Source organism: Odocoileus virginianus, unplaced genomic scaffold, assembly GCF_023699985.2.
Source record: "Odocoileus virginianus isolate 20LAN1187 ecotype Illinois unplaced genomic scaffold, Ovbor_1.2 Unplaced_Contig_6, whole genome shotgun sequence".
Taxonomy (NCBI): Eukaryota; Metazoa; Chordata; class Mammalia; order Artiodactyla; family Cervidae; genus Odocoileus; species Odocoileus virginianus.
The window spans coordinates 2251061-2271984 of NW_027224323.1; the positions used below are offsets into that span (position 1 = coordinate 2251061).

Here is a 20924-nt window from a genome sequence, read left to right on the forward strand (position 1 = left end):
TTCACCAGGCTCCATCCACCTTGAACAGACAGCTGGCTGTGTCACCTTGGCAGTCTGGGCCATCTTTCGGCTTGAATAGCTGTTTGGACCCGTGGAGTCTCCGGCTGCCTTTGTTGAGTCCCTGATTTCAGCTCAGCCCTCCTTCCAGGCTCACAAACGTTTGGGTCTCGCGGTCTTGCTTGGCCAACAGTACCCTGCCAAGCCCTCATTAATGAGGCCACATTAGTGCAACTGTCCGCCACAGCAGCTCAAACATTGACATATCTGGAGCCTTTGATTTTCTGTTGCCCCTCCATGGGTCCCATGGGCAAGGGGAGACTTCAGTCCCACGCAGACATGTCCGAACTGAGCAACCATTTCTGATCTGAGCAGCCATGTCTGATCTGAGCAACAGCATTGTTTTAAAATTTCCTTTCCAACACTTCCCCAGCAAGTTTTCCTAGCATAGTTTGGGTGGACCCTTTCTCTGACTTCTATATGAGTTCAGTGTCACAGGTACACACCCTACTGCTGGGGTGGAGAGCCTTTCCCTTCTCCAGGGGATCTTTCCAACCTAGGGATCGAACCCAGGTCTCCCGCATTGCGGGCAGATTCTTTACCAGCTGAGCCACAAGGGAAGCCCAAGAATACTAGAGTGGGTAGCCTATCCCTTCTCCAGGGGATCTTCCCAACCCAGGAATTGAACCTGGGTCTCCTGCATTGCAGGCAGACTCTTTACCAGCTGAGCTACCAGGGAAGCCCTACTTGTAAAGCTACTGTTTAAAAATCAGTGCATGGGGCCACCTGAGTGTTTTGCCTTCAATGCGGCCACACCAGTGATGGCTCACGCTTACTCCTGTCATTTTTCTCAGAAGGGCAAAGTAACAGAAGTGAACATTTCTCTGCCTCTGCTTATTGAGGACAGTCAGTTCCTCCAGAGAGAAACCGGTATTTGTTGAAGGGAACGTAAAGGAGAGAAAGAGAATTGATTCCCAAGGAACCACGCTGTGACACACGATGAATGAGGGTAGGGAGGTGAAACTGCCCTGAAAATCACGTAGGAGGCTCAAGCCAGACCGATTTGTTTTGAGGCCACTTAGAGGCTGTCTCACAAGGACATCTGATCATCACTTTCCCTTGTTTTCAGGCCACCAAGGAGGCTCCACCGCCCGGAGGAAAACATCCGTCAGATGACTGTCCTTCTGGGATGAAGAAAAGAGGAAAACAGTCCTTTCAGGTCAGTGGCAAAGGCTCTGATGAGTCGCCACGGGGATTCGGAACCTCTTGGGTGATGGTGGTGGTGCTGATGGTGGTGATACTGATGGCAATAGTAGGATGAAGGTGATGGTGATGATGGTGATGGTGATAAGAGGATGAAGGTGATGGTGCTGATGACAACATGCTGATTGTTGATGATGACATGATGATGGTGATGGCGATGATGATGGAAATGATGATGGTGATGTTGGTGACGACGGTGTGAAGGTTGTAGTGTTGATGATGGTGTGATCATGATGAATGTTGGTAGTGACATAATACTGCTGATGGTGATGGTGTTAATAGAATAAAGCTGGTGATGTTGGTGATGATGATATGATGATGCTGGCAATGATGTCATGTGATGGTAATGGTGATGTTGGTGATGAAGGGATAAAAGTGATGGTGTTGATGATGACATGATCATGATGGGTGCTGATGGTGACATGATCATGCTGATGGTGATGGTGATACTAGGATAAAGCTGATGGTGTTGGTGATACTGATGGTGGTGATAATAGGATGAAGGTGATGGTGTTGATAATGCAATAATGGTGATGATGTCATGTGATAGTGATGACGATGATGTTGGTGATGAAGGGATGAAGGGGATGGTGTTGATGATGACATGATTCTGGTGATGGTGGTGATGAAGGTGATGGTGACAATAGGATGATGGTGATGGTGCAGATGATGACATGATGATGGTGACGTTAGTGATGATGGTGTTGATGGTGACTTGATAATGATGATGGTGGTGATGATGATGGTGATGGTGATACTAGGATGAAGATGATGGTGTTGCTCACATAATAATGGCCACAATGTTCACATGATGTTGGTGTTAATGATGATGTTTTTGCTGATAAGCTATGAGGCTCAGAACCTAAGATCATGCACAGTTTAGTTTGGATTGTCATGCAGGATCTCCTTTCTCTTGGTCTGATTTAACATGACTTAAGGCTATCTTTAGTTGTAGCGCGTGGGGATGTTTAATTATGGCAAGGTAACTCTTAGTTGCAGTATGTGGGATCTAGTTCCCTGACCAGGGATCAAACCTAGGCCCCCTGCATTGGGAGTCTGGAGTCTTAGTCCCTGGACCACCAGGGAAGTCCCCCCACCCTCAAAAAGATAAAATAAAATAATAAAAACTGTGTTCTGGCTACTTCCAGTTTCCCACCTTACATTCATTTTCACTTTTTTATTTTAAAGTATTTCATTTTAGCCCTAATACTTGTGTTAATTTTATATGTCTACTTGTTTTGGCCATCGTATCAGGCTATGTGGTCAGACATTATTCTGGATATTTCTGTGGGGGTGTTTAATGGACGAGATTAGCCTTTAAATTGTTGGACTTTGAGTAGAGCAGATTGCCCCCCTCCCCGGAACGTGGTGGGCCTGGTCAAATCATTTGAAGGCATGAATAGCACACGAGAGTGCTCTCACCAGAGAAAGCTGGAATTTGTAAGCAGATGTCCTTTGGACTTGAGCTGCAATATCATCTCTTCCCTATGTCTCCAGCCTGCTGGTCTACCCTGCAGATTTTGGACTTGCCAGCTTCTGTAACTGCATGTAATTGCGTGAGTCAATTCCTTAAGAAATCTCTCTATCTATCTATCTATATATGTATGTGTGTGTGTGTGTGTACATATATATATATATTGTTGTTGTTCAGTTGCCAAGTCATGTCTGACTCTTTGTGACCCCATGGACTGCAGCACACCAGGCTTCCCTGTCCTTCACCATCTCCCAGAGTTTGCCCAAGTTCCATGTCCATTGAGTCGGTGATGCCATCCAACCATCATCCTCTGTCACCCTCTTCTCCTTCTGCCTGCAATCTTGCTGAGCATCAGGGTCTATATACAGGGGCTTCCCAGGTGGTAAAGAACGTGCCCACCAACACAGGAGATGTAAGGGATGCAGGTGTGATCCCTGGGTGGGGAAGATCCTCCTGGAGGAGGGCATGGGAACCCACTCTAGTATTCTCGCCTGAAGAACCCCACAGAGGAGCCCAGTGGGCTCCAAAGGGTTGCAAAGAGCCAGAAACAACGGAAGCAACTTAGCATGCACGCATGCATATGTAAACACACACAAACATATATACATACACACACACATACACACGTACATACGCATTTACACACACATGCAAACACTACATATACACACTTGTACATATATACATATACTATATACATGCATATGCACATATACATGATATACTGCATGCACGTACATACATACATACAGTGTATACACACACACATATTTATATGCATATACTGTATATATACACATACTAGACATTCATACATGTACTGTATATATACATATATATGTATACACATATGCACATGTATGCTGGATAGACACACACACACATACATATATACACACATATTCTGTTCATTCCGTTTCTCTGGAGAACCCTAATGCAATCATTTCAACATGAATATTAGAATAAGACATCTCCCACGCACAATCTAATTGCCCCGCTATTCTGAGGCTTTTCTTTAGTAATGATGATGTGCAAATGTGTTTGTAATTATAGTGTTCTAATATTTAATTTGATATTCATTCATGAAAATTTTATGTATGGCTTCCCCCATTAGCTGCGCTGACAGCCTCGCGTTTTATCAAATGCGACGTGCACTGTGTCCAGCCTCCTATAAAACTGTGCTGGGGTTGCCATCTCTGCGCTTACCTCCTCCTCGTAATTGTGTTATTTGCTCAGAATAAACCCGATTAACAGGACTTCTTGCTCACACGGTATGGACATTTTGCATTTCGTTGACACCAGCTGACTTTGTCCCTTTCTTTTCCGCTCCTAAAAGTCAAGCTATGCCTTTGGAAGTGGCGCTGCCCCATTAAATTACAAGTTAAGAGTTAGTCGCTCAGTCGTTTCTGAGTCTTTGCAACTCCAGGGACCGTAGCCCACCAGGCTCCTCTGTCCATGGGATTCTCCAGGCAAGAATACCGGAGTGGGTAGCCATTCACTTCTCCAGGGGATCTTCCCGAACCAGGGATCGAACCTGGGTCTCCTGCAGTGCAGGCAGATTCTTGACCCTCTGAGCCACGGGGGAAACCCACTAAATGCACGACTTGTCTGAAATATTCCATGGGATGTATGTATATCCACTGAGCCGGTGATGCCATCCAACCATCTCATCCTCTGTCGTCCCCTTCTCCTCCTGCCCTCGATCTCTCCCAGCATCAGGGTCTTTCCCATTGGGTTGGCTCTTTGCGTCGTGTGGCCAAAGGATTGAAGGGAGATGTCTCACTAGACTCCTGACCTTGACAAGGACATGAAAACCTGTGTCTTCTGTTTTGGGACGTATCAGAGGACACATCAAAAGTGTGGCTCAAGTCTGACCAGTTCGCCGACGATTCTCTGAAAAAAAAAGTGGTCTCAGGGCTCTGTGTGTTTATGCCGTCCTCAAGATCCTAGCCTGGTGCCCTGTTATCCCGTCAGTCTTGAGATGCTTGTAGAGAGAGTCTTTACAAATACATGCACCCAGCATTTTTCAGTGTGTTTCAGCAGGAATGTTGGGTCAAGTGAGTCAACCTTCCATGTTACCAGAAATAGCAGGCATATTAAACGAGGGCAGCATGACAGATTAAGAAGACGAGAAGAAAATCAGAATTAAGGATTTAAGTTATATAACCAAAGAAAAGTTTCATGGGGGTGTAACAAAGTTCGTATCCATAAAACAGAAATGACATTTGAAGCTATCAGTACCATCTTGCTAGATTCCACATGTATATGCGTTAATATCCCGTACTTGTTTATCTCTCTGACTTACTTCAGTCTGTATAATACAGTTCATTTGCAGCGGAATGGAGATCCAGACTTGTGGGCACAGTGGGAGAAGGAGAACGTGATAGTGAAAGTCGCTCAGTCTTATCCGACTCTTTGCAACCCCGTGGACTATACAGTCCGTGGGATTCTCCAGACCAGAATACTGGAGTGGGTAGATGTCCCCTTCTTCCAACCCAGGGATCGGACTCAGGTCTCCTGCATTGCAGGCGGATTCTTTACCAGCTGAGCCACCAGGGAAACCCAAGAATACTGGAGTGGGTAGCCTATCCCTTCTCCAGAGGATCTTCCTGACCCAGGAATCAAACCAGGGTCTCCTGCATTGCAGGCAGATTCTTTACCAACTGAGCTATGGGACAAAAGGAGACAGTAGCATGGAAACATATACGCTACCGTATGTAAAAATAGGTAGCCAGTGGGTGTCTGCTTTATGACTCAGGGAACTCAAATCGGTGATCTGAGACAAGCTAGACTGTTGGGATGGGGAGGGAGGTGGGAGGGAGGTTCAAGGGGGTGGGAGTGGGGGAACATCTGTATATTTATGGCTGATTCGTGTTGGTGCATGGCAGAGACCAACACAGTATTGTAAAGCAAGTATCCTGCAGTTAAAAATAAATAAATCAACTATGAGCTCAGAAAGAAAAAAAAAAATTTCCAAGTAGCAATAGGTCAACCATATTCGGGACCATGCTGTCATGAAGATAGCATTTGAAGACAGGATATTCACAAAGAAACGTGATCGTCCAACTGGGATGCTTTGAGTGAAGTGCAGTTGATGGTCAATGCTGCGCCAAGGTCCTCTGTGGAGCAAAGTCCTTCCGTTATACACACATCTATACATTCTTTTTTAAGATATTGCTTCCCATGCTGGTTGAGGCCAGGATATTGAATCTATCTCACTGAGTTCTACAATAGGATCATGTTTTTTTTATCCATCCCGTATATAATTGTTGGCATCAGCTAACTCCAAGCTCCCATCCATCATTCCGTCACTCCTGTCTCCTCTGGCAACCAGAAGTCTATTCTCTGTCTGTAAATCTTTCTGTTTGTATGTGTCTGTGTGCATGTATGCGCGTGCTCCGTCGTGCCTGACTCTTTGCGACCCCATGGGCTGCGTCCCACCTGGCTCCTCTGTCCGTGGAATTCTCCCGGCAAGAAGGCGGCAGTGGGTTGTCATTTCTTTCTCGAGCGGATCTTCCTAACCCAGGGATCCTTCCTGGGTCTCTCGCGTTTGGTAGGTAACTTTATTTGTGCCGTATTTTTAGATTCCGCAAATAAGGCATACGATGCGGTATTTGTCTTTCTCTGTCTGACTTAGTTCAGTGAGTAAGACCATCTCTGTGACTTCCCTGGGGCCTCAGTGGTAAAGCGTCTGCCTGAAATGTAGGACAGCCAGGTTCGGTCGCTGGGTGTCAGGAAGATCCCCTGGAGAAGGGCATGGCAACCCAGTCCAGTGTTCTTCCCTGGAGAATTCCATGAACACAGGAGCCGGGCGGGCTACAGCCCATGGGTTTGCAGATGGGCTTGCAAAGAGTCGAACTGGTCGAGTGACTAACGTTTTCACGTTCGAGATAATCTGTAGGTCCGTCCATGTTGTTGCAAATGTCACTGTTTCATCCTTCCTTGTGGCCAAGTAACATTCCAGTCCGTGTAGGTACCGCGTCTTCTTTACCTTTTCATCCGCCGACGAACACGCGGGTTTGCTTCCGTGTCTCAGCTGTTGTGAACAGTGCCGCTGCGAGCTTTGGGGGTACGTGGGGGACTACCATACTGTTCTTCACAGAGACTGCACCCGCTTACCTTCCCACCAGCAGTGTAGGAGAGTATTCCGTAACTGCTCCGTGGACGTCCGCCACTGTGTTTGGTAGACGAGTTCATCTGTACCCTCTTTGAAGGTTCTACGTAAGAGCGATGTCATATATTTGTCATTCTTTAGCTGATGGACTTGGTACAATACTGTCTAGGTCCATCCATGCTGCATGCCATTAGCTCATTCTTTGTGATGAATGAGTAATATTCCATTGTATTATACCGCCTCTTATTGACCCATTCATCTGTCACTGGACGTTGACGTTGTTTCTGAGTCTTGGCTATTGTGAATAGTTCTGCTGTGAACTTTGGGCTCCATGTGTGTTTTTGAAGTATGGTTTCCAACTGGGATTGTTTTAAACTCTCTTTGACATATCTTTTTGGAAAGAGAAAATAATTAAACTCATCACCATTTCAGAACTTTGTGGGTGTGGCAAAAATTACTCTTGGAGTGGGGTGGGGTGAGGCGACTGACCTTTTTTAGAATGAGTTTACTTTTAAAATAACGAATTAAGCATTCGATTGAGAAGTGGGTAAAGAGGAGCATCAATCGCAAGAAAGCCAGACAGGAGATTTTTCCATTAGTAAGGGAGGAACTGAATAACTGAGAACATGGATCTATATAGAAACTGAAGTTACTTATATAGAAAGTGTAAGTCACTCAGTCGTGTCCAACTCTTTGCAACCGCATGCACTGTACAGTCCACGGAATTATCCAGGCAACGATACTGGAGTGGGTAGCCTTTCCCTTCTCCAGGGGACCTTCCCAACCCAGGGATTGAACCCAGGTCTCCCGCATTGCAGGTGGATTCTTTACCAGCTGAGTCACCAGGGAAGCCCATGAATACTGGAGTGGGTAGCCTATCCCTTCTCCAGGGGATCTTCCCGACCCAGGAATCGAACTGGGGCTTCCTGCATTGCAGGCGGATTCTTTACCAGCTGAGCGACCGGGGAAGCCCTTAGACTCCTAGAAAGTGCATGAAAAAGAACATTAAAGTGCACATACCCCAAATCAACCCCCAATCAACCCCAAAACAGTACCCGCATCACAAAGATCAGTGTGATCGACAGAGGTTTCTACAAATATTTTTGAAAGATAGAATAAAAGGGGTGCTTCTAGGGAAAATATGCACTGCCACAGTGAGAAAAAGAAAGTCAGCATCAGTATATCAGCCTTAAGGGAGAAGTTGAATAAGCGCTATCGGCATAAAAATGTGCAAGGTCACAGAATTCCGAGCCAAGTTCTCTGAAACCTGCCAGTCATTCTCAAGATATTTATATTATTCAGAGGCCGGGTTGAGGAGGAACGCTTCCAAGGAATTTGTGGGAGACATCTCAGAATCATTCTGAAATTTGATTTAAAAAGCACGTTGGGATAGCATATAGATCTCTAGTAACAGTGAGGTTAGTGTCAGGCATCGCTTTGCTGTGCTAAGTTGTTTTAGTGGTGTCTGACTCTTTGTGACCCCATGGACGGTAGACCACAGGCTCCTCTGTCCACGGGATTCTCCAGGCAAGAATACTGGCGTGGGTTGCCATGCCCTCCTCCAGGGGATCTTCCCGACCTGGGGACACCACCCAGGTCTCCTGCATTGCAGGCAGTTTCTTGACCATCTGAGCCACCTGGGAAAGCTGTTTATAACCTTTGTAAAGAAGGCTGCACGCCAGAGAATTTATACTTTCAAACTGTGGTGCTGGAGAAGACTCTTGAGAGTCGCGTGGACTGCAAAGAGATCCAACCAGACCAACCTAAAGGAAATTAACCCTGAGTATTCACTGGAAGGACTGATGCTGAAGCTGAAGCTCCAAAACTTTGGCCACCTGAGGCGAAGAACCAAGTCCTTGGAAAAGACGCTGATGCTGGGAAAGATTGAGGGCGGGAGGAGAAGAGGATGGCACAAGATAAGATGGTTAGATGGCATCACTGACTCGATGGATGTGAGTTTGAGCAAGCTCCAGGAGACAATGAAGGACAGGGAAGCCTGGTGTGCGGCAGTCCATAGGGTCGCAAAGAATCAGACACAACTTGTGACTGAACAACAACTTGTCTCAAATTTTCTTATTCATTTCAAGTGAAAGTCATAGAGACTGATCAGCATATCCAAGAACTGCTCAGCCTGCTGGGACTAGATCACTTTCACATATTTTTCAGAGCTCTTGTATTAAAGGAGAGCCTGGAAATAAGAAGGTCCACCTCTCCGCCATCTCTTAACCCAGAGACCAAAATCCGCATTGCGTGGAAATAATGAGAGGTGGCCGTGCACACAGGTATACGTCCAGATACGTAGTCAGCGCCCAGCTCCTCTTGCTTTGTGTTTTTTCCTTTTTGGTTTTTTTTTTTTTTTTGGCAGGGGGAGGGGTAGATTTTGCGTCTCACTGTGATTGACACAACAGTGGAGGAGCATTGTGAATCAAGAAGGCGTTCTCTGCACTAGATGGAGAGGAAATTGTATATTCTGTGACACGTGCCATCAAACCCCTACTATTTCCACTGAGCCCGTAGCTAATTATTGTCTGCCATGAGCCTTCCGGTTAATTTATGCACGCCTATCCCTCATCTCCCAGAAGCAAAAAAAACATAAAGCGCAACACCGGGGCTGCGGAAACCCACAATTTTAGCTGTCGGTCGATGCCTCCCTGATGAGACAAAGCCTTTGCGAGTTGAGTCTCATTGTCCACGCAAACGTGGAGGTTGGAGACGAAGCATTTGGTTCTGAGTTTGTTCTCCGCGCCCAACCAGACATGTGTGTGTAGGGGTCGCGATGTTTGTTTCCAGGGGTGTTCTATTCCCCAAGGTGGTACCCACGGCACGTCTCCAAGGAAACTTACCCAATAAACTCTCTTTCTTTGCGTTCATCATCTTAAAGTATGACGCTTGTCTTAATATCATCATAAAATCATCTTAATTTCATCTTAAAGTAATCTTAATATCATCTTAAAATATGATGCTTTATGAGGCTTGTCTCCTAAAGATAATTCTTGGCTATATTTTAGTCACTGTTGCTTCCATGGTGATTTTTTCAGGGGAGGGAAGGATTAGATTAGATTTGCTCAATCAGATATTGCTGGTTTCACCCATCGCCCGCTGGCTCTTGTCTGGAGGTTTCAGATCCCAGGTTCATCCCTGGCCACTGTCGGAAAGAATCTGCGTCCATTTCCTCCTTTCCTCACAAACCCGAGTGAAGCCGGGAATGTCGGATGCAGGTTTTTTGGCTTTGCGGGCAGGAAACCATTTTCCACATCACCTCCTTTGGATGGAAATGTAGATGCATGAAGATCACTGGGAACCAAGGCTCACTGGTTAAAAGAGAGGAGACCTTTGAGGATGCCAGAAAAGCTTTGATCTCATCCAGCAGAGATGCTCATGAGTAATAACAGACATCTGTCTAGTCAAAGCTATGGTTTTCCCAGTAGTCATATATGGATGTGAGAGTTGGACCGTAAAGAATGGTAAGTGCTGAAGAATGGATGCTTTTGAGCTGTGGTGTTGGAGAAGACTCTTGAGAGTCCCTTGGACTGCAAGGAGATCCAGCCAGTCCATCCTAAAGGAAATATCAGTCCTGAATATTCATTGGAAGGACTGATGCTGAAGCTGAAGCTCCAATACTTTGGCCACCTGATGTGAAGAGCTGACTCACTGGAAAAGACCCTGATGCTGGGAAAGATTGAAGGCAGGAGGAGAAGGGGATGACAGAGGATGAGATGGTTGGATGGCATCACTGACTCAATGGACATGAGTTTGAGCAAACTCTGGGAGTTGGTGATGGACAGGGAAGCCTGGTGTGCAGTCCATGGGGTCACAGAGAGTCAGACATGACTCAGTGACTGGACAACAACAATATCGCTATACATGTAATTACCGGTCACTCTCCATTTTTATTTTTAAATTTTATTGGACTACAGTTGATTTGCAGTGAGTTAGTTTCAGGTATCAGTTTCAGCAAAGTGATTCACATGTACATATACATACATCTCCAGTGTTCTGGCTTGGAGAATTCCATGGACTGTACAGTTCATGGGGTCACAAAGTGTCGGACACGACAGATCCACTTTCACTCACTGATACATGCATCTATTCTTTTTCAGATTCTTTTCTCACGTATGTTGTCACAGAATATTGAGCAGAATTCTCTGTGCTATGTATGTTGTCACAGAATATTGAGCAGAATTCTCTGTGCTATGTAGTAGTTGCTTGTTGGCTGTCTGTTTTATATATAGTAGTGCATATCTGGGCTTCCCTAGTGGTTCAGATAGTCAAGAATCCACCTGCAATGTGGGAGAGCCAGGTTCAATCCCTGGTTCAGGAAGATCCCCTGGAGGAGAGCATGGCTACCCACTCCAGTATTCTTGCCTGGAGAATCCCATGGACAGAGAAGCCTGGCAGGCTGCAGTCCACGGGGTCTCAGAGTTGGACAGGACTGAGAGTCTAAGTACACTGTGTATCTTTTAATCGCAAACTGCTAAGTTTTCCCTCTGCGGCCCTTTCCCCTTTGGTAACCATGAGGTTTGTTTTCTGTGTCTCTGAGTCTGTTTATGTTTCATAAATCAGTTCATTGGTATCATTTAAAACAACTTTTTTTTATGGGAGTATAGATGCTTTACAATGTTGTGTTAACAAAGTGAATCAGCTAAGTGTATACATTTGCCCCTTCCCTTTTGGATGTCCTTCCCATTTAGGTAGTTCATTAGTGTCATTTTTCTAAAACTAGATCCCACACGTGAGTGACATCCCATGGTATTTTTCCTTCTCTCTCTGACTTACTTCATTTAGCATCATCATGTCTAGGTCCATCCATGTGGCTGCAGATGGCATGACTTCTTCTTTTTCATGGCTGCGTAGTATTCCATAATGCAAATGGACCATGCCTTCTTTATGCATTCCTCTGTGGATGGACATCTAGGTGGCCTTCATGTCCTCGCTGTTGTAAGCATAGCTGCTGTGAACATTGGCATGCAGGTATCCTTTCAACTCATGTTTGTCTCTAGTTTTTTAAGGAATCTCCATACTGTTCCCCATAACGGTTACACCAATTTACATTCCCACCAACAGTGTAGGAGGGCTCCCTTTTCTCCACACCCTCTCCAGCATTTATTGTTTGTAGGTTTTTTGATGATGGCCATTCTGACTGGTGTGAGGTGATACCTCACTGTAGTTTTGATTTGCATTTCTCTAATATTCAGTGGTGTTGAACATCTTTTCATATGCCTCTTGGCCATCTGTATGTCTTCTTTGAAGAAATGTCTGTTTAGGTCTTCTGCCCATTTTTTGACTGGGTTGTTTGTTTTGATGTTGTTCAGCAGAAATGAATGCAATATTGTAAATCAACTACACTTCAATTGAAAAAAGTGGCTCAGTCAGTAAAGAATCTGCCTCCAATGCAGGCGATGCGGCTTCGATCCCTGGATTGAGAAGATCCCCTGGAGAAGGGAATAGCAACCCACTCCAGTATTCTTGCCTAGAGAATCCCAGGGACAGAGGAGCCTTGCGGGATACAGTCCCTGGGGTCCTAAAGAGTCGGACACAACCTAGCAGCTAAACCACCAAACGTGAAAATGTGTTTCTGTTTACATAGATGATACATTCCCATCTTATTCTTAGAGTGAGTTTTTTTCTGGTAGATTAAGAGGTTACTTATAAAATAACTCAGTCTTTGGTAAATTTGCAACTGAATTCAGTCATCAGAGAAAGCTCAAGGCAGTGACTTCTGTTCTACCCAGAAGGGTTAGAAAATCTTTTTTTAAAATTTTAATTCTTATTATTTATTTTTTTCCCTCTTGGTTGGCTAGCATATCCAGAGCTATTTCTTTTTTCAGTGTCTTGGAGATGTTTCTGTTATACTTCTTTGTTTTACCACCAACATTCTCAGAGTCTGATCTTAACCCTGAGTGTTAGAGAGTTTCCATGATAATAGTGTTTATCAGATGTGTTCCCAGTGACTCAGTTGGTCACAGCATGGTTTATTTTTATTTTTTTCTTATTTTTATTTCAGTGTAACTGACAATGTCCCATCCTATTTTAATTACGGAGCACTGCATAGAGGCCACACTGTGGAAATCTATCCCCTTCTTTTTCTCCGCCCCCCCCCCCCCCCCCACATCACAGTCCTGCGAGGTAAAAATCCAGAATGGCCTATGCAACATGCAGTGGGGTTTTGGGAGACGTGATTGATGCTTTGATTTTTCGGCAACAGAATAAATAAAGGAAGGTCGGATCGTAACCCAAAGTATAAAACAAATAACCATTCATCTCTACGGGCATAAATAAGTGATTAGATAAATCCATAATGGGGAGAATAGATAAATCTTCCTCGGAGGAGAAGAAACGCAGATAGGTGATTTACATAGACAGTCAACCCTCCGGGACTTGGACCATGAATTTCCAGGCCCATCACCGACTCGATGGACTTGAGTCTGAGCACGCTCCGGGAGGGGGTGATGGACGGGGAGGCCTGGCGTGCTGCGGTCCAGGAGGTCGCCCCGAGTTGGACACGACTGAATGCCTGAACACAGCAACCAAGACGTGTTCCTCCAGGTTCCCTGGGCCACAGAGGGCGTCCCTCCCCACCCTGAACTTCTTGGGGTGTCGGTGGTCAGCAGCTGCAGCAGCTCGGGGTTCAGTCTCCCCAGAGGCAGACAGCAGATGCCCTTCTTGTTTTCATTCAGTCGCTGGCAAACGCCAGTTTGCAGCAGACGTGGCCGTTCACTGCGGACAAGGACAAAGCCATCTGAATTTGCTCATTCCTGCTTGCTGGAGAGAGAACAGAAAACACTTTTGCTTTTGGAAAAAAAAAAAAAGAAGAAGAAATCTGGGCTCTGGGCTTTATGGGATGACCCCCAGGAAAGTTTTAGAATCTCACTTGACCCCCAAGAAACAGTCGTTCTGAAACTGGACTGCAGGCTTCAGAATCCAGAGAGCTTGCAAAAATCCCAGCGCCTGTATTATCTTCCCTGGCCGTCGAATTAAAATCTCTTGAGGTCAAATCCAGGCACAGGGAAGTGTTTTCTCCCCAGGGACTCTTGTTCAGGGGTCCCCGAGGCCCGGGCCTCGGACTAGTACCTCCTGTCAGATGAGCAGCGGCATTAGATTAGCAATGAAGTACAAAATAAATGTAGTGTGCTTGAAACATCCCCAAACTACCTCCTCCTGCCCCCACCACCTAAAGGAAATCAGTCCTGAATATTCATTGGAAGGACTGATGCTGAAGCTGAAACTCCAATACTTTGGCCACCTGATGCGAACAGCTGACTCATTGGAAAAGACCCTGATGCTGGGAAAGATTGAAGGTGGGAGGAGAAGGGGACGACAGAGGATGAGATGGTTGGATGGCATCACAGACTTGGTGGGCATGACTTTTGGCAAGCTCTGGGGCTTGGCCATGGACAGGGAAGCCTGGCGTGCTGCAGTCCATGGGGTCACAAGGAGTCAGACACGACTGAGCAACTGAACTGAACGGAGCTGACCCCCACCACGGTCTGTGGAAAAATTGCCTCCCGTAAAAGTGAACCCTGGGGACGGAAAGTTTGGGATGCGATGCTCTAGTGAACAGGAAAATTTTAGTCTCTCTGTGAAAAACATTGTGTGCAAAACAATGTATTTCTAGCAGTGACTATGCCCTCCTTGAAAAATATTTATGACAAAGAATTCTGAGTCTTACCACTTTGCACTGTTTCATAACAACAGAGAAAATCTGACTCATGCTTGGCGTTGGCTGAGGTGAGACGCAGTTCATGTTTTATTCATCTTCTAGACTGTTTGTACTACCTAGGAGTTTTAAGATGAAAGTATCTGTCATGTGAGCAGTATCTCCTTTTACCCAATTGAAATATTATTGCATTCTTTCCCTACCCAAAGTTTCCTGTCCTGTGAATATGTTTTTGTCCATCACTTGTTATTTTTATTCACAAAGAAAAAGTTAATCTAAAAAAAAATTTTTTTTTAAGTAGGATAGAAAATGTTCTGAACACGAATGCCAAGAATGCTTGCACAATTGTCCGCTCGAAAAATGGTCTCAAAAGATTACAGAAAGAATTGAATTAGTTAAACAGTTTTTAAAAAGGAAGCTGAAATATAAAAAGAAAAAGTTAATCTGGCCTCATGCCATCTGTCACCTTGCTGAAAGCATGGAGCCCCAGTTACCATCAACTTTGCAGAAAGTACGACCTCACCCCAAATTAAGGGCTTCAGTAGTAAAGAGTTCTCCTACCAGTGCAGGAGACTCAGGTTCGATCCCTGGGTCAGGAAGATTCCCCTGGAGGAGGACATGGCAACCCACTCCAGTATTCTTGCCTGGAGAATCCCATGGACGGAGGAATCTGACAGGCCGCAGTCCATGGGGTCGCAAAGAGTCGGACACACACACATAGGCTCTGTAGGCAGAAGGGCGCGGTTTTTGATAACTCACACTGTTTGAAACATAAAAAGACAGTGCTAAGAAAGAGAAGAAGGAAAAGAGACTGGACTTTGAGTCTCCCTCGCTGGGGCATGGTCGTTCCACACCATCAACTTTCCTACACCGTCAACTTTCCACACCACTGACTCTCTAGACATTCTGAACTGGATACACTCTAGGAGGGTATTCAACAAAGTAAGAAATATTGCAGAAACATCCTGCAGAAATAAGAAAGCCTCTGTGTGCCTGTGTACATGAATGTGGGCCTCTCTGTGTGCCTGTGTACATGAATGTGGGCCTGTGTATGTCTGTCTGTGTATTCCTGTTGCATGATAACCGCTGCAGTGTAACTCAGCACATTGCAATCTCCTGCTGAATAAACTAAAAAGTACAGAGCTTGGCATTTGCCCAAGATTCCATCCATTGGGAATCTCGAACCGTGGTGCTGGAGAAGACCCTTGAGAGTCCCTTGGGCTGCAAGGAGATCCAACCAGTCCATCCTAAAGGAAGTCAGTCCTGAATATTCATTGGAAGGACTGATGCTGAGGCTGAAATTCCAATACTTTGGCCACCTGATGTGAAGAACTAACTGCTTGGAAAAGACCCTGATGCTGCAAAAGATTGAAGGTGGGAGGAGAAGGGGATGAGAGAGGATGAGATGGTTTGGATGGACATGAGTTTGAGCAAGCTCCGGGAGTTGGTGATGGACAGGGAGGCCTGGCGTGCTGCAGTCCATGGGGTCGCAAAGACTCGGACCTGACTGAGCACCTGGACTAATTACATAATTACAAAATTATGTAATTTTCAGGTGCACAGTACAGTGGGTTTCTCTGGTGGCTCAGATGGGAAAGAATCCGCCTGCCAATGCAGGAGACTCAGGTTTGATTCCTGGGTCGGGAAGATCCCCTGGAGGAGGAAATGGCAACCCACTCCAGTGTTCCTGCCTGGAGAATCCCATGGACGGAGGAGCCTGGTGGGCTACAGTCCATGGGGTCGCAGAGAGTCAGACACAGCTGAGCGTGCACACAGATATGTATGTGTGCAGGTAGGTATTATTTTGGCCGTGTTGGTCTTCATGGCTGTGTGTGGGCTTTCTCTAGTTGTGGAGCACAGGCTTAGTCACCCCACAGCACACGGTATCCTCCTGGACCAGGGGTTGAGCCAGGGCCCCAAGCCAAGGCCTTGTCTGAACTACCAGAGACATTCAAGCTTCAGATCTGTGTTTCCACTTTGACTTCTCACAGACACCGGGACTAAATCTTATCCTGCTTCGGCGATGGCAAATTTCTTCTATCATTTTCTTCCCGGATCGTCAGTCAGTCAGTTCAGTTGCTCGGTCGTGTCTGACTCTTGGCGACCCCATGGACTGCAGCACGCCAGGCCTCCCTGTCCATCACCAACTCCTGGAGTTTACTCAGACTCATGTCCATCGAGTCGGTGATACCATCCAACCATCTCATCCTCTTTCATCCCCTCTCCTCCTGCCTTCAAACTCCCAGCATCAGGGTCTTTTCAAATGAGTCACTTCTTTGCATCAGGTGGCCAAAGTATTGGAGTTTCAGCTTCAGCATCAGTCCTTCCAAGGAATATTCAGGACTGATTTCTTTTAGGATGGACTGGTTGGATCTCCTTGCAGTCCAAGGGACTCTCAAGAGTCTTTTCCAAACACCACAGTTCAAAAGCATCAATTCTTTGGCGCTCAGCTTTCTTATAGTCCAACTCTCATATTCATACATGACCACTGGAAAAACCATAGCTTTGACTAGATGGACCTTTGTTGGCAAAGTAACGTCTCTGCTTTTTAATAAGCTGTCTAGGTTGGTCATAACTTTTCTTCCAAGGAGCAAGCGTCTTTTCATTTCACGGCTGCAGTCACCATCTGCAGTGATGTTGGAACCCAAAAGCATAATCCCGGATCTTAGCAAAACATTTTTTAATTTAAACGTTGCTTTATCTGAATTTACTGGATTTAGGCAGTTTGAAAATTCTTTTCAATGTAAGATTAGCCACACACACACAAAAAATTCGTCATATATCACGCCTAGTTGTTCACGGATAAGCCTTCAAGATGCTTTTTTTGAGTGGACAGATTTGAGAAATGGAGAATATAAAAATAATGGATGCCCCTCAAACAATCTGAGTCATGGAGAGTTTGCCAAAATCTTGGTTGTGAAATTTTTAACCTTGCTTTCTTGGACTAATATGTATATTGGTTTTAATTCCATATACAGTTTTTCCTTTAATGAGTGGGTTGACTTGAATATGGCCCAGTAGTGTTTGCTAAAAGTTGGCTTAATTCTCAACATGCAAAAAACTAACAGCATCGAAACATGTATAATATCTAGGGTGAAACAGATCACCAGCCCAGGTTGGGTGCATGAGACAAGTGCTCGGGCCTGGTGCACTGGGAAGACCCAGAGGGATCGGGTGGAGAGGGAGGTGGGAGGGGGGGCCGGGATGGGGAATACATGTAAATCCATGGCTAATTCATTTCAATGTATGACAAAAACCACTGCAATGATGTAAAGTAATTAGCCTCCAACTAATAAAAATAAATGGAAAAACAAACAAACAAACAAACAAAAAAGAAACAAGGTATCCCGTCACATCATTTCATGGCAAATAGTTGGGGAAATAATGGAAACAGTGACAAATTTTATTTTCTTGGGCTCCAAAATCACTGCAGATAGTGACTGCAGCCATGAAATTAAAAGACACTTGCTCCTTGGAAGAAAAGCTATGACAAACCTAGACAGCATATTAAAAAGCAGAGACATTACTTTGCTGACAAAAGTCTGTCTAGTCAAAGCTATGGTTTTTCCAGTGGTCATGTATGGATATGAGAGTTGGACCACAAAGAAAGCTGAGCACTGAAGAATTGATGCTTTTGAACTGTGGTGTTGGAGAAGACTCTTGAGAGTCCCTTAGACTGCAAGAAGATCCAACCAGTCAGTGATAAAGGAAATTAACCCTGAATATTCTTTGAAAGGACTGATGTTGAACCTGAAACTTCAATACTTTGGCCACCTGATAGGAAGACCTGAGTCATTGGAAAAGACCCTGATGCTGGAAAAGATTGAAGGCGGGAGGAGAAGGGGACGACAGAGAATGCGATGGTTGGATGGCATCACTGACTCCATGAACATGAGTTGGAGCAAACTCCAGGAGATGGTGATGGACAGGGAGACCTGGCGTGCTGCAGTCCCTGGGATCGCAAAGAGTTGGACATGACTAAGCGGCCGAACAACAACATACATCCTTAGGAGAGGGGGAAAAAAACAACATTGCTTTATCTAGCCAGATTTGCTCATTCATTTGGCCAAGTTAAATTTTGAAATGGGAGCTCTGATGCAAATGAAAGCTCTCTCTTTGTAGTTCTCCTGGCTCTGCAATCTTCATTTTGTATCATTCAGAGTCAAATACCACATTTCCATGACCTCATCTTCCGTTGACCCCCTCCAAAACCTTCAGCTCCTCAGAGGCCGCTGATTATCTGTGATGACACCCCCCAGTAGCACTACACAGTATGTCCAACTTGGCAGAGATGACCGATACTATAAAAATGCAGGCCGACTTCCCGGAAAGGATCTCCCTGGCATGGCAGGGCTGTGGTCCTACCCCCAGGGCTCTCTGGGCAGTGGATGGTGTCCTCCCCTGCGTTCCCCACCACCCCCGGGCCTTCCCACGCCCCCAGCGGGCCGCACCCCCTAACCCCTGCCACGGCGATAATAACGGAGTTCATCCACGCCTACACTTGCCGGTCCTCAGGAACAAATGCCCACCCTCCCCCAGGCAAATGCATTTCCGAATTTTAAACACCCACTGATGTTGGAGCAGAGCCTCTGTCCCCCTTCCCTCCTCACCCAGATGTCGCTGTCATTTGCCGGCAGCCCAGAGTGCCAGCGTCTCCAACGCCAAGTCCAAGTCTCTCCAGGTCCTCGGATGCGGGCCAAGGCTGTACTGAGAAAGGGGCCACTGCGTGGCTCCGTGTGTGACTGCAGTCAGGGTACATCCTTGTTGTTCACTCAGTCGTGTCCGACTCTTTGCGACCCCGTGGACCGCAGCACGCCAGGTCTGCCTGTCCTTCACCAACTCCCAGAGTTTACTCAATCCCATGCCCACTGAGTCGGTGATGCCATCCAGCCATCTCATCCTCTGTCATGCCCTTCTCCTCCTGCCCCCAATCCCTCCCAGCATCAGGGTCGTTTCCAATGAGTCAGTTCTTCCCATCAATTGACCAAAGGATTGCAGTTTCAGCTTTAGCATCAGTCCTTCCAATGAACACTCAGGACTGATCTCTTTCTGGATGGACCGGTTGGATCTCCTTGCAATCCAAGGGACTCTCAAGAGTCTTCTCCAACACCACAGTTCAAAAGCATCCATTCTTCAGCGCTCAGCTTTCTTTATAGTCCAACTCTCACATCCATACATGACCACTGGAAAAACCATAGCCTTGACTAGATGGACCTTTGTACATCTTATACCACTGCTTTTTCTTTACTCAGGAGGCCAAGGAAAGTGGCAGCTTTGTCCAGAATCCAGACTTTCAACCTGTTTTTTTAAATGATGTCTGCACTATGAATCTGTACTTCTTTAGTTCATGTTAAATGTGTCCTCTGGGGACTTCACTGGTGGTTCAGTGGTTAAGACTCCAAGCTGGCCCAGCAAGAGGTACAGGTTAGATCCCTGGTTGGGGAAGTAAGACTTTCATATGCCATGTGTCACAGCTGATAGATAGATAGATAGATAGTATGGATGGATGGATGGACATATAGATAGATACATATGATGGATGTGTGGATGGATACATTGATAGATACGCATGATGGATGGATAGATGGAGGGGTGGGTGGCTGGCTGGTTGGATGGGTGGATAGACAGATATGATAAATACATAGATAGTATGGATGGATGGATGGACATATAGATAGATACATATGATGGATGCGTGGATGGATACATTGATAGATACGTATGATGGATGGATGGATGGAGGGGTGGGTGGCTGGCTGGTTGGATGGGTGGATAGACAGATATGATAAATACATAGATAGTATGGATGGATGGATGGATGGACATATAGATAGATACATATGATGGATGTGTGGATGGATACATTGATAGATACGTATGATGGATGGATGGATGGAGGGGTGGGTGGCTGGCTGGTTGGATGGGTGGATGGACAGATATGATAAATACATAGATATGTTGCTCAGTCGTTCAGTCGTGTCCGACTCTGCAGTCTCATGGACGGCAGCCCACCAGGCTTCCCTGTTCTTCACCATTTCCTGGAGATTGCTGAAACTCATATTGACTGAGTCAGTGATGCCCTCCAACCGTGTCATCCTCTGTCGTCCTCGTCTCCTCCAGTGCTCAATCTTTCCCAGCATCGGGGTCTTTTCCACTTTTCCACTGGCTCTTTACATCAGATGGCCAAAGGATTGGAGCTTCAGCTTCACCATCAGTTCTTCCAATGAATATTCAGGGTTGATTTCCTTTAGGATGGACTGGCTGGATCTCTTTGCAGTCCCAGATACATAGATAAGATAGATATGATGGATGGATGGATAGATGTAATAGGTAGATAGATATGATGGATGAATGGATGGATAGATAGATACATATGGATGGATGGTTGGATGGGTGGCGGGATGGATAGATAGACATGA

The 20924-nt window shown here is 45.8% G+C and overlaps 1 protein-coding gene across 3 annotated transcripts in view; it reads left to right on the forward strand.

The window, feature by feature from the left end:
* Positions 1-20924, forward strand: part of LOC139033865 (uncharacterized) — a 90215-nt gene that overhangs the window by 27913 nt on the left and 41378 nt on the right. For all 3 annotated transcript variants that reach the window (XR_011486354.1, XM_070463755.1, XM_070463756.1), the window contains exon 2: positions 1127-1216. The gene's annotated coding sequence lies outside the window, so the exon portion shown is untranslated. The remainder of the gene's footprint in view (positions 1-1126; positions 1217-20924) is intronic.